This window comes from Strongylocentrotus purpuratus, unplaced genomic scaffold, assembly GCF_000002235.5.
Source record: "Strongylocentrotus purpuratus isolate Spur 01 unplaced genomic scaffold, Spur_5.0 spur5_scaffold_1, whole genome shotgun sequence".
Lineage (NCBI taxonomy): Eukaryota > Metazoa > Echinodermata > Echinoidea > Camarodonta > Strongylocentrotidae > Strongylocentrotus > Strongylocentrotus purpuratus.
The window spans coordinates 21,698,013-21,713,949 of record NW_022145594.1 but is presented as its reverse complement, the minus strand read 5'-3'; positions in this window follow the sequence as shown (position 1 = coordinate 21,713,949).

The window sequence follows — 15,937 nt, the reverse complement described above, 5'->3', positions numbered from 1 at the left end:
ACAGTACCACACTTTGATGGAAGAGCTGAGTGAGAATGACAGGAGGAAGTTCAAGAACTACACCAGGGTGTCCCCAGAGTTGTTTGATAACCTGTTGGTCAGGCTTACACCCCACTTGCAGAAAAAGGACACCCACATCAGGAAGGCCATTCCCCTGGTCTCAAGTTGTCCGTCTTCCTGCGCCATCTCGCCAATAGGGCCACCTATGCCGAGCTGTCTTTCAACTTCCGAATGGGCAAGGAAACCATCCAGAAGTTTGTCCCTGATGTAGCCAGAGCGGTAGTGGATGAGTGTGCTGCAGAAGTCATCTCCCTACCCACATCCAATGAAGTCTGGGAGGCTATGATGGAAAGCACATCCGTCTCCAGAAGCCCAACAAATCAGGCAGCCTTTACTTCAACTACAAGCAGTTCTTCTCGGTTGTCTCGATGGCTCTGGTAGATTCAAAGTACCAGTTCCTGTGGATCGATGTGGGTGGGGTTGGCCATCAGTCTGATGCCCAGATCTACAACAACAGTGAACTGAAGGAGTGCATTGAAGCTGGCACTTTAGGCATCCCAGATCCAGCTCCTCTTCCCCATGATGATGAAGAGCACCCTATGCCGTACTGCTTCGTGGGAGACTATGCCTTCGCCATGAGGACGTACATGATGAAACCTTATGGCCGTCGTAACATGGACCAACAGCAGAAGATCTTCAACTACAGGCTGTCCAGGGCAATTGAGGCGTGTGGTTGAAAATGCCTTTGGTATTCTGGCTCTGCGGTTCCAGTGCTTCCTTGGCCAGATGAGACAGGAATCAGACACAGTCCGCCTGCTCATTGAAGCTGCCGTCATGCTGCACAACCTCATCAGGAAGCACTATCAGGCATGGGACGTCCGCATGTTGGACCAGGAGGATGCCCAGCACAACCTCATCCCTAGAGCTTGGAGAACTGCCGCCATCACTGTGAGAAAGTCCTGCGATGCCGCCCTGCTGTTATAGGTGGCAAGTGGCGCCGAATGGCGGGCAATCAGGTGGCATTTGGCGCGAAGTAGTCACCAATCGGGTGCCGTTTGGCTCGCGTAGTGGCGCAAACAAGGTGCCCCTTGGCGCCAAGTGGCGCCATGTGGCGCGAAATCTCATTGGTGCAACTTGGCGCGCGCCATTACATTCCAGTGGATTCCAATAGGCGGATTGTTTGCGCCAAAGGGCGATATGTTCGCGCCATTTGGTGCAACTTGGCGGACACTTGGCGCTGATTGCTCGATGCAAGTGGCGCGACGAAAATTTTAAACATTTTGAAATTTTCTTGCCGCCACATTCAAATTTGGTGCCGTTACGGGCCACCACGAGCCAGTTGGGAGGCAGTTTGAGCCACTACACGCCACTAGGCACCTTATTGGCGACACTAGGCGCCACAGTAAATTGCATTGGCGCAAACTGGCGCCAACTGGCGCGGCCCAGTGGACTCCTAGCATTACAGGGTTTTAGTTTTGAACAAATTCGACAAAATATCCCTTCGAATTTATTACATTTGTGGGTAAAATCATTATTACATTTGTGGGTGATTCAAAATTATTACATTTGTGGGTAAAGTGGTTATTACATTTGTGGGTGAAATTATTACATTTGTGGGTAAAGTGTTATTAAATTTGTGGGTGTTATTACATTTGTGGGTAAAGTGTTATTACATTTGTGGGTGTAACAGGGCCATTTATGGGTGATTCAAAATTATTACGTTTGTGGGTAAAGTGTTATTACATTTGTGGGTGTTATTACATTCGTGGGCGTTATTACATTTGTGGGCGTTTTTACATTTGTGGGTGTAACACCCCCCCCCCCTCCTTGAAAAAATCATGCGTACGCAACCGAGGAGGTCTGATAAGGTCTATATAGTGCAACACCCTATAAACACCCTATAACACCCTATAAACCCTAATTCATTTTCGGAATTATGAACCTTCGGATAAACGAACCTTCGGGACAATGCAACAAAAATGTTCGGAATTATGAACCCCAAGGCATGGTAAATTTGTGTTTCGGACTTATGAACCTTCGGAAATACGAACCTTCAGAATAAACATTCAGAAAAACGAGTGCCCCCCCCCCCCCCTGTTATACATAGCATATGTAGTGAAAAACATGCCGATACAAAATCCATTCTAGCTCTGTGGGATGCTCGGAAACCCCCATTATTTGTTTTCATAGCTAAATAGAGTCATCATCAATAGTGATCTGTCACTATGATGATGATGATGAACTGCATTTGTATGTCGCCATATATCTGTTTCAGATAACATTCAAAGGCGCGAGCTCCTCCAATAAAATTAGCATTTAAATGTCTGAAGGAAGATGTGAGTTTTGAGTGAAGCTTTGAAGTGGTCCAGGTTGTCAATTTCGCGAATAGATGATGGGAGGTAATTCCGCAGGCGAGGAGCAATAGAAGCAAATGCCCGGTCTCCATATCCCTTGAGATTAGTAATGGGCATCTGGAGAGTAAGGCCAGTATGACATGTTCAGTGACCAAAACAGAATTCTACATCAAGTGTCTCTCCAAGTAACTCGGTCCTGAGCCATCCGCTTCAGCATTTCATATCCTGTTGCTTCACATTTTGCGATTAAATCATCAAGAAAGCCTTTACGGGGTCTTTCCCTCTTCTTCTTTCCATGAATACGACCTTCTATGACTCTGATCATCAAGCCAACATCATCATGCCGCATTATGTGTCCAAGATTATTTCTTCTGTCTCTCTCTCTGATCGATTTAATCAGCACCCGCTTTTATTGAGCTCGATGCAACTCCTCTTCATTCGTAACTCTGTCCCTCCAAGACACACCTAGTAACTTACGCCAGCACCACATCTCGACCGCCTCCAATCGCTGAATGCCCTTCTTGGCGAGTGTCCACGTCACTGCCCATACAACAGTACACTCCGTACTAGAGACTTCACAATACGCTTTCTCAAACTAAGGTCAATATTGTGGCTCATTAGGATATCTTGTCATTGAAAGAAGGCAGCTCTTGCCAGTGCTGAGCGCAAGTTGACCTCTTTGGCAGACTTGCCATCCTTAGTCAGCACACTGCCTAGATACTTGAAATGGTTGACTTGCACTAGTCTGTTGACATTTATCATGATGGTTAATTCTTTTGTCTTTACCTTACTTATCATCATCACCTTCGCTTTCGTCTCGTTGATTCTCATGCCAGAGCTTCTCTCACCATTGCCTCTGTATAGATATTGAAGAGAAGAGGGGGCAGAAGGCATCCCTGACGTGTTCCACTTCCAATGACGGCTGGTCCAGAGACCCCATCTCCAACGTTAACGCTTGCGGTCTGAGACATGTACAAGGATGTATTAAGCTGTCTACGGTTTTTTCCAATCAACACCAATGGCTTTGGGCACTTCCATCAGCCTAGTCCAATTGACACGATCAAATGTTTGTTATGTAGTCCACAAAGCAGATATATAGGTCCTGATCATGCTGTATACATCTCTCACTTAAAGGGATAGTTGAGTTCTATTTTCAGACTGCAAATGCCTTAAAAGTGCATGGTTATTGCTTTTATTCTTATCTATGACATTTCTAGTGCCTTTTTAGGACCTTAAATTGCTATGAATGTAATTTTAGAGCCCCAAAAGTGTGCAATTTAGCCAATACGATCATACCAATTCAGCTCTACTTTTAAAAAAATACGGTGAATGTTAATTATTTAATTAAAAATAACAAAACATGGGCCGGCTGGTTGTGCGTAATAAAACCAACACATGTAGGCAACAAAGCCAGCATATTTCCTCTATTTTTGTTCACTGGCCAAGACCCCACTCTCCAACAGCATCATCATGTTTGTGTGAGCTTCCGACAACATCATTCCAGTCACCAAGAAGAATACGATAGTCCTTTCCTTTTCCTTTGTCCAGCTCATTATCGATCATGTCATAAATATCCTCCACATCTTTGTCCTTGTAGTCACTTGTAGACATGTACACAACCAACACAACGATGTAAACTGGTGATCCTTTTATTCTTACTGCTAGCAGTATATCGCTTACAGCCTCGATCCTACAAACATTATTTGATGTATGCTTGTCTAGCAAAAGAGCAACACCACGTTGCCTTACTTTCCTTCCAGAGTATATCACTCTGAATTCATCACTCATGATGTCACCACTGTTAAGCCATCTAACCTCAGTAACACCAAACAAGTTCATGTTATAACGTCGCATCTCACGTTTGATGGTTTCTATCTTGTCGTCTCTCATTGTTCTAGCATTTCAAGTGCCAACGCGTGTGTGAGGTCTGTGCCCTTATTCATGTTTAGGGGTCAAGGAAAATAGCTCGGTAGAACTTAGGAATGTTTTAGTCTAACATTGTATAACCATAGTTACAGTTAAACAGGAACAAACCACCATTCTTTTAAAGATAAAAGAATTTGAAAACCATCCTTGTTTATCGGCTTCTTTTATTCTTTGAATCCAACACAATTGTTGTGCTCTGGCAGATGGCTGGTCCATTCCAAATAAATAATCCAGTGGTTGCAAAAACAATTTTCATTTTGTCGAGTAACAGCAACAGGGCCAGACGGAATCTCTGCCAGAATGTTGAAGGAAACCGCCGATCAGATCTCCCCTGCGATCACCCTGCTTTTCCAAGCCTCCCTTCATCAAGGATGCGTTCCATCAATGTGGAAGAAGGCACTTGTAGTTCCCATCTACCAGAAGGGCTGCAAGTCATCCCCGGTTATCTACAGGCTGATTTCACTGACCGCGATCTTATGCAAGCTGTGTGAGCATGTTGTTCACTGTGCAGTTAGTTATCCACCACCTCATACATCATGACATTCTATCTGACAATCAGCATGGCTTTCGGAGCGCCGTTCTTGTGAGACACAACTGATCCTCACCATCCATGACCTTGCTAGAGGACTGGACGACAAGGGTCAGTATGATGTAATCCTATTAGACTTTGCTAAGGCCTTTGACAAGGTCTCTCTCTCAAACGACTCCTTCTCAAAGCCAAACATTGTGGTATACACGGCCTTACTCTTCAGTGGATCGAGAACTTCCTGACTGGCCGTACCCAACAAGTCATACTGGAGGGATCAGCTCTGAAGCCGAAGTCACATATGGCGTACCCCAGGGTAGCGTCCTGGGTCCATTGTTATTTTTGATCTACATCAATGACCTACAAGATTGCATTAGGCATTCAACCACACGCCTTTATGCTGACGACTGTCTGCTCTACAAACCAATCAGATCGACCCAGGACTGTGACAAACTGCAAGAAGATCTAGACAGGCTCCAGGAATGGGAGAAGATGTGGAAGATGGAATTCCATCCCTCAAGTGCCAGGTCTTGCGAGTGACCAACAAGAAGAAGCCACTCCTTGGCCAATACACCATCCATGGTCATCAGCTGGAGCTGGTCATCAACTCAGCCAAGTACCTCGGGGTCCACATTGATCTGAAGCTGAAATTCAATGCCCATGTAGATGCCGGAGTCAAGAAGACAAACTCTGTATGTGCCTTCCTGCGCCGTAACTTTCGACACTGCAACCAAAAGATCAAGGAGGCTACGTATGTCACATACACTAGGCCCATAGTGGAGTATGCTGCAACAGCGTGGGATCCACACACCCAAAGCAACATCAACAAAGGTCGAAATTGTTCAACGCAGGAGTGCGCGGTACGTCTTTGGCGACTACGATCGTACCAGCAGTGTTACATCTATGACGAACAAACTAAAATGGCCCTCGCTAGTTAGTAGACGTCTGCAAAGCCGTCTTGCAATGCTGTATCGCATCCGCTTTGGTCTTGTTGACGTTGAATGGCAACAATACCCTAAGGCAGCAACATCTGTAACAAGAGGTCACGGATCCCGCTTCAGAGCGACACTGTGTACTAGCCAAGCACACATCAGCTCCTTCTTCCCCAAAACTACCAAGGACTGGAACAACCTTCCAATAGATCCAGCCTGCTCACTCTCCCTTGAGGCATTTAAGTCCTCACTTGGAAAGAAGCAACCCCTAACATGCCCCCACAGGATTAAAAGTTTTTACTTGCACCCTGTACATATATGCACAAGGATCCTGGCCAGCAGGCTCACATAGGCTCCTCACATACACACACAGTGAGCAATCTTCAAGGCCTTGAAGCAGCACTTTTATTGGAAGAAATATAAATGTAAATGGTAGATACTTTTGCAAAATGGTTGAGACATTAAGAAGCACAACTTCTAATTCTTATCTTTATCCACAGGTTGCCAGATAATCAACCATAAACATTTGCACCTTACATCCAATGATTGATAAATGCATCATATTCTAATATGGATGCTCATTTGTTTTCATGATTTTCTTTCTACTTTGCAAATTAGTGTCATCAAGTTGTATTTGGTATAAATGCATAGGTCCTTATTTTAATCAGAAAGCATTCCTAGCAAACTGTTAAGAACCATTCTAATTTTCTGAACACTAGGTGAGCCTTGTCATTTTGCTTAAGTTTAAAACAAAGTTTTGGCATGTTGATGATATTTGAAAAAGAACCCCGGTAGAATAGCAGGAAAAGTAGAACGATAACTATTTTTTATCAGAAATGATGTTTTATCTTATAGTAATTTATGTGATCTTATCCTAGTTTATGGCAACTGCGTATGGAGGTCCCAATACTAACGGTTCCTTAACCATAGAAACAGGGAATCTGCTCAGTTCCATTAAAAATTAAAAAAATCTCAGAACAAAAAAATAAAGAATTAATTACGCTTTGTGGAAGCCTATTTAAGTTTAATGAACCTAATAATATTAAATTGTATGCAATTATGCAAATATATGTAAATATGTAACTAATTATACATTATATGCAAACCATTTGTAAATATAATGTAGATTCGGTGATAGTTTAATTTGCTAATAATTCTATCATCAAGTTATATTACCATAAGGACTTGGGTAAGACACCAAGTAAATGTTCTCAATAATAGACATTAGCTATGAGTCAGATTATTCAGAGTTCTGGTGCTTCTTTGCCATTTTCTTGCCTTTTAACTAAATGTTAAATTTTCAATGTTTTATGTTATTTAAATATCTTAATAAATGCAATATTTTCTGTGTTCAATGGAATAATGTAATAATTGTTTATTAATCTATAAATACAGTTATTGTTAGCATTATTGATCTCATTATTTGAATTTTATTCAAATTGTAATAGTCTATTCAGTGTAGCTGCAGTTTTTACTTAACAACGGTATTCCAAAGTTTATTCTGAAATCTCATCATTTAGGCGAAATATGATATATAGCTTACTAGGGTTTTTTAATATTCGCAATTACACTATAGAATTTGTATTTATCCAATAATTCTAAGTAAGCCTATTGTAATATTGTAACTATGAAATCAGTATAACTGCAGTTTTTTAATTAGTAATGATATTCAAAAATTCATTTGTGCAATATACCCTATTAGTAAGCTGTGGAATATGCAATTTGCAACTTGAAATGACACAGTGATTCTCATATCATGTGTATGTTTTTGCTTTAAATCCATCACGCTATATGACTGAAGCTTATTTTTATATTTTAAAATGGACGAATAAACGAATTGAATTGAAGTAAATGGTACAGTCAAGTTTGTTAACCAAAGAAAATGGTTAAAACACCAAACTTTAAGGAGAATTCCACCCTGATTAGAAGTTGGTATTTACAGAAGCAAAAAAATTAAAGAAACAGATCAGTGAAGGTTTAAGCAAAATACAAGAAGAAATATTAAAGAAAATTATGAATTTTTGAAGTTGTAATCAAGCAAACATAAATTGGCAACACCGTGACGTATATTGTGAGCTACTCTAAAGAAAATATTAAATCATGCATGCACCTTAAATATATAATCATTGCTCATATGTTCCTTGACCCCTAAACATGAATAAGGGCACTAAAATTAACTTCTTATAAGTATCAGATGAGAAATAGTTTTAAACATGCAACATAATTATGGCAGCCAATTTGACTTTAAAAAAGGATTAATTATATGCAAATTTATACAAATTAAGAGTCAAAGAGTAGTTCTAAGTTGCTGATAATGCTATAATCATGTTTCTTGACCCCCTAAACATCAGTAAAGACACTTCGTTTAGCTTTCTATGTGTATCAGATCTAGAGATATAGTTTTAAACATGAACAAATGGTAACCGTTTAGAATTTAAAAGGGGTTAATTATATGCAAATTTATGCAAATTAAGAGTCAAGGAGTAGTTCTAAGCTGCTGATAATGCTATAATCATGTTCCTTGACCCCTTAAACATGGATAAGGGCACTAAAATCAACTTTCTATAAGTATCAGATGAGAAATAGTTTTAAACATGCAACATGGCAGCCATTTTAACTGTAAAAAAGGTTAATTATATGCAAATTTATGCAAATTAGGAGTCAAGGAGTAGTTCTTAGCTGCTGATAATGCTATAATTATGTTCCTTGACCCCCTTAACATGGAAAAGCGCACTAAAATCAACTTTCTATAAGTATCAGATGAGAAATAGTTTTAAACATGCAACATGGCAGCCATTTTAACTTTAAAAAAGGTTAATTATATGCAAATGTATGCAAATTAGGAGACAAGGAGTAGTTGTAAGCTGCTGATAATGCTATTATCATGTTTCCTGATCCCCCAAACATGGGTAAAGACACTTCGTTTAGCGTTCTATGTGTATCAGATCTAGAGATATAGTTCTAAACATGAACAAATGGCAGCCATTTAGAATTTAAAAGGGGTTAATTATATGCAAATTTATGCAAATTAGGAGTCAAGGAGTAGTTCTAAGCTGATGATAATGCTTTAATTATGTTCCTTGACCCCCTTAACATGGAAAAGCGCACTAAAATCAGCTTTCTATAAGTATCAGATGAGAAATAGTTTTAAACATGCAACATGGCAGCCATTTTGACTTTAAAAAGGGTTAATTATATGCAAATTTATGCAAATTAGGAGTCAAGAAGTAGTTCTAAGCTGCTGATAATGCTATAATTATGTTCCTTGACCCCCTTAACATGGAAAAGCGCACTAAAATCAACTTTCTATAAGTATCAGATGAGAAATAGTTTTAAACATGCAACATGGCAGCCATTTTAACTTTAAAAAAGGTTAATTATATGCAAATGTATGCAAATTAGGAGACAAGGAGTAGTTGTAAGCTGCTGATAATGCTATTATCATGTTTCCTGATCCCCCAAACATGGGTAAAGACACTTCGTTTAGCGTTCTATGTGTATCAGATCTAGAGATATAGTTCTAAACATGAACAAATGGCAGCCATTTAGAATTTAAAAGGGGTTAATTATATGCAAATTTATGCAAATTAGGAGTCAAGGAGTAGTTCTAAGCTGATGATAATGCTTTAATTATGTTCCTTGACCCCCTTAACATGGAAAAGCGCACTAAAATCAGCTTTCTATAAGTATCAGATGAGAAATAGTTTTAAACATGCAACATGGCAGCCATTTTGACTTTAAAAAGGGTTAATTATATGCAAATTTATGCAAATTAGGAGTCAAGAAGTAGTTCTAAGCTGCTGATAATGCTATAATTATGTTCCTTGACCCCCTTAACATGGAAAAGCGCACTAAAATCAACTTTCTATAAGTATCAGATGAGAAATAGTTTTAAACATGCAACATGGCAGCCATTTTAACTGTAAAAAAGGTTAATGATATGCAAATTTATGCAAATTAAGAGTCAAGGAGTAATGGTAAGCTGCTTATAATGCTATAATCATGTCCCTTGACCCCCAAAACATGGGTAAAGACACTACGTTTAGCTTTCTATGTGTATCAGATCTAGAGATATAGGCTAAAATAGGTTTTGTGTGTCTACCAGGGTCTGACATGGCGGCCATTTTGAATTTATGCAAATTAGGCACTGATCCACCACTACAATTTTTGTCAACTTTTAGTATGTTATTTTCATGGTTTTTCCAGATTATATGCAAGTGGAATCGTTTCTGTTGCAATTAGTTCTATGTTGACCCCTTTTTCTTCGTAGTTTGACTGTACTATAATAGCCTTTGTACTCATAATACGAATTTGCATATTAGCCTAGTTATGGGAACTTGGTTAATATTAATCGTTTTTCTCCCATTTGTAATATGTTGTAGCTGAAACAATTTTCTACACACGAAAATCTTTCGATTAAAGAGGCATGTCAATTTTCCCAATTTTGCGTGTATTTTCTATTGGAGGTGACTTTTTCTGAAATCTTCTTTCTACATTCCAGTCTAGTTGGTGCAATATCTCGAAAAGAAAATTCGCTCGATTTTTTGTCAGGGTGGAATATGGTGTACCTGAGATAATTTCGTACATAGTTGGTAGCATTTATTTTGTTAACAGATGTTGGGATCATGGCGATACATTAACTACAAATGTGATTTGAGTATCCCATATTCCGTTTACGTGTAATGTCTATGTGGATGTTTGGGGTATATTGGTTAAAGCACTTGCCTCGCATTTCGGCGACCCAGGTTGATGATGATGATAATTACAATATAGAGTTCAAAAACTAGACAGGTGAACTGGCTCAGTAATACAATGAAACTGCGGATTTATGCGTGAACAAGCGTGGAAATATGATTATATTACTCTCAACATATATTTACCAAAAAAGAGTATTATTGTTTCAAAAATTGAAAAAATAGGTGGCCCCATGGGGCACAAATTGTATCATCGATTACAAATAAATGAATCAAACAATAATAGTAAGTGTTAAAAAAGGTATTTGGGGTAATATTACACGAGTTTAGAGCATATGAAGTAACAGTCGTATTTTATCAAAATCCAAAGAGGCCTATCAAATGTAATTTTAACCCAATGGTAATATGAACATTACAATATGTGTTAAAAAAATACTTGAGCCAATTCAAGATATCAGGGTTAAAATAATAATTCAATCGTGCGAAGAGATCCCCTTTTCCGAAGTAATTATTAGGTTTACCTGTGTCCTGCTGGAATATTAGGAAATCCGCCGTTCCCTGCATGTCGCAGAGAGTTCTCAGAAGAGTGTTCTGTGTGGACCTATCAGTGCAAATGATCAGGTCGATATCATCTTCGATTGTTATTAATCTCAGCTCTTCATCAATAATTGGGACCTTTTCAGTTATGATAGGGCCCATGCGGCTGCTGCTATTATCCTTCTCAGGTTTTTTAGGAGGTTTTTTCCATTGTGACAACTTGGACAGGAACATCGTAATTGTTTGTGTCACATGTTCATCCAATGCGGTATCACATACGTTGACATAAGCAGCATTGCGTTCAGTCTGAGGCTGCTGTGTACGAATTTGTTGAAGTAATTCTTCATGAGCATCTGGCACTCCGGTTATCAAGATTCCAACGCGATGTTTGCCTGCAAAGAAGTATTTACATACAAATTATTTCAGAGAGGCTTTTAGTTCAACGTATTGAAATACGTAAATTGATTATTTGCTGACATACAATATACTCGACATGCACTGGAAAATTTAAAAAAAAAAATCGAATTCCTATTATATTGCTAGATACTTTACAATCCCGCCAAAAAAATATGTGGAAAAGAATAGAATAAATATATAAATAAAGGGTTCAGAAATTCCGAATTCAGAAAAATATTGTTAAAACGCCTTAAATGATCAAACGCAACTGGTAGCATATGTGACGTGCCTTATGTCCACCTCTTACATTTTTCTGTAATCAATTTGAGCAAAGCAAAACATTGAATGATCGCGCTCTAGCGTCTCTGCGAGCCTTTTTCGCACCGTCAAATCACAAACGTTAGCGTAAAACATATAACCTATGAAGATTTAAAGGGAGTGGGTCGTCAGTTTTTCATGTGCAGGAGGCCATAATTCGCTGACACCAGACTAGAAGGAAATACTATTAACATGTGTATATATCTGTCCATATCAAACTCGTATGAACTTTTGGTTATAATCCTAGTCTCTCGGAGAATCTCTGGTGAGGGCCTTTTATCATAAAACTTAAGGCTAATTTTGTGATTGACACACCTGTTAATGGGTAAACGCCCGAAAGTGCCGAATTCCACATGAGAGACCTTCCTACGCGTCTTTAATGGTGTGCAAACATGACATGTAATATGTTTCCATTTTTGTTTTTTTAACGGCACTGTCAAATAAATGCAGCTGTGGTCAATCGTTTAAGCACACATTATTCATAATATTCATTTAACTCACTTCACCATTCAAATACATTACAAAGTATACCAATGGTATCGAATGCGGATGTTAAACGGTTGATTTAAGATTCTGATCGACAGTGATCGCGATCGCAAAAAGCACTGGAAGAATGTTTAAGTATCATAAGTAGTAGATGTAGTCATGCTACACGTTGGGTGATTTTAATATCAATGTTTTAGAAAGAAAAAGAAACTCTACTGTGCAAAATTATGTAGATATGCTATTTCATCCGGCTTTTATCCCATTATTGATAAACCAACGTATGTTTCAAACGAGTTGGCTACACTCATTGATAATTTGTATTGCAAACTCGCTTGTAAATGTTACTTAATCCGGTCTTCTTGTTTCAGATGTGAGTGACCAATTTCCAATTTTCCATGTATCAAAAACATTAAAACATGACAAGTATGTCAAACGAAAACAAAATATCCCGGAAGTGCAGTAGCACTGGTATCAATTCATTTTTAGAACAATCTTACACTCTTATGATGTCAATATTGCTTATACTATGCTCGTTAAATGGTTCCTATATCTACTTGATAAACGTATGCCTTTGCATGAAGTTAAGTGTAAACCTAAGGTAAAAAAATCGGCCTTGGATTACTCGAGCTATATCAAAATCAATTACTCGAAACAAAAATACACATTTAACCCTTACTGTACCGGGGGGGGGGGGGGGTGACATTTTCAGAGATTGCGCCGCAACCGCTTGGAATTTTGATGTGTCGTTTCATGATTTTTTCCCTCAAGTCTTACGCACATTTTGATACCATTTTCGTCGAAATCAGATGTACCTGAAAGGTGTTACATAACAATTAGTATGCGCATGTCATCAAAAAGTGATATATAAATAAAGGTTTAGATGTATTTCTTCCTAAGTGGGAGATATGAATTGATATAAAATTGCTTGTATATGTTTCTCAAAGTAACTTGATGTATTCCAGAACAAAAGAATAATTAAGAAAATAAATATTTGAAATCGCATCAAATTTGCATAAATTATCGTTATTAATTACATCAAAATAACTATTTTGTGTTTGAAAAGAAGTTTCATATTAATAATGAGTTTCAACATTCAATAAATGGAGTCTGACAATTTTTGTAATGATTCTAGTTCCCTGTATATTTCCAGATTTGAAATTCATGAATGCGTAATTTGCGTATTCATAATTTATGCAAATTAACGTATACATTTTCAAATATCATAACAATAATGAAACCTCATGAATTTGAGATGAAGGAAACATTTATTCAATACATTTTCCAGATTCTATACAAGTTTACAGACAAGTATGTAGAGTTTTCTGTAAAATGCATACAATAGCATTTTGCATAATTAATTAGACTATAACGACAACAAATTGCATATTAGGAAAAAACTAATTATACCATCTTGTTCCTTACGTATTAAAATATCTACAAACATGCAAATGTTCGTGTTCATCGGACATTCGACGGCCGAGATCATAGGGGGGGGGGGGTCCTCCAAAACACATACAAACAAGACAATTGAGGGGGTTCGAACCCCCCCCCCCTCCCCCCCCCCCCTTCCTGCGTACACGCCTGAAGCGAGTATATCATCTATTGTCAAAACTCTGGTTCATATTTTAAATATCTCTTTATCTACCTGTGTATTTCCTTCACGGATGAATGTAGCAAAAGTAACATGCTTCGTTTTGACGCTTCAACTTATTATGTCATTTTCAATATGGATTTCGTCTTAGCAATTCCACTGAATTTGGTGTTATTAGTTTATATGATAAACTCTTGAATTTAAACCAAAATGGCAATGCAGTTTATATAGATTTATCCAAGGCGTTTGATTCTTTATCTCACGACATTTTGCTATCGAAGTAAGAAGACTAAGGTGATCGTGGTGTATCTCCTAAATGGTTTACCTGCTATCTAACAGATAGGGAAAACGTACGATATATAATTATTGTATTTATTGATCAGCATTTATCATGGGTTTCCCATATCACCTATGCAGTACAGGATTTCTGCGTCCCTTAATTCATTTTCTTCCGAATATATTATTGATATTGTGGTGTACGCGATCGCTTTAGAATTTGGGGAATGACCAAGAGGTTCATCCTGTCATAGAAGTACACGTATATTGATTTGGGCCCGTAAGAATATCAGCGTTATAACCGTTACCTCGTTATATCAGCCCTCGTTATGTCGAGTTTCCCCTGTGATCCCCTTTTTTACATCCCCTATCAAGATGCATGGCACAGCACTCAAATATAAACTCTTGCACAAGGCCAAACATAATATAGGAGAACGGGTACTGATAAAATTTATCTGGCTAAATATCAAACTTTCCTGTTACTAAACTTTGCGAGTGATGATGGACGCGACCGAGCACACAGTGTCACAACACACAGGTTGGATGTAAACCCTTTTTAATCAGAACTTGTAATCTAGATACAGATTTTCGTAAAAGGTGTTGAAGATTACAAGTTGAAAAAAACAAATTATAGCCAAGTTTGATACCTTTCGAATTCCATTTTTATTTTATGCTATTGTCCCTTCGAAATGATCAAGGCAACTGAGCACTGAACTTTCTCTCAAACTGCCAATATTGAAAACATTATTTTATTAAATTGCATTAGGCTGTGTCATAATATTTGCTAAAATAATGCAATAAAGCTTAATATGTAAAATTCCACACCCCGTTCAATTTTCAAAGTGCATATTTTGGTTCATTACGAGTTGTACATACCGAGCACTGATTCTAATCGATGAAGCAGTTTCTCATATCGGGCATCCTGCACGTCTGTGAGGGACACTCTTCCACTTTCAGCATAGTGGATCAATACCGCACCATCATGTAGAGAAAAATCGTGATTTGATTTTAGATGCTCACTTGAAATGCAGACATAAGAAACGCTAATGTTTATTTTCAACTCACTTTCTAAATGATGAATAAACTTCCGATGGTCGCTTGACGATGGAGATAAAGAACAAATTGCAAGGTTGGTCGTTTGAGCCATTGCACCCGTGAAAGAACGGACGTGATATGAACTACAATATTGTACAAGCTATCCTTTATGACAAGAAAAAACAGACTGCCGAGATGTGCCTAATAAGAAATAGGCGGGACAATGCGAATCGACTCTCTGGTTAGCTTAACACAGTAACATATGTGGGCGTGGCCTATATTCTTTAGGTATACATCGTAGTGTCAACGTACAGCTTACATTGATCTGAACAATTTGACACATGCGGACCCCATACTTCATACGTCGAATTTCTCGTTATTTATGTGATTTTTTTTTTCTTATCTGTATTATATAAAGCATAACTGGCTGTTGTCAAGCCAGGAGCAATGGCTTATATGATGGGGAGTCTTGAACATGGGTCTAGTAATAATACAATTCACGGCATGCTTCTTGGAGCTCCTGGAGCCGGGAAATCGTCCCTCATAAACTCTATGATACAGCTTTGTAAAAATGGTGATCACTCTCCGAAAAGAAAGTATCCATATATTCCCACCGCCAGAACAAAGACCATGGGCGGACACACCATGATGAGAGAGCCGGTGGTACTGACTGACACTCTGACCATAGTAGACAATCGTGGATGGCATGACTGGGGAAATAAAGACGCTCTGAAAGAATTGGCAGCTCAAATTAGTAAGTAGCTTTAAGATACTTAAAGCGCATGTACAGTTATTATGATATTAATAGCGCAATACTGTAATTATATTTAGATATATTGTTATTTACGAGTACAATATACATTTTT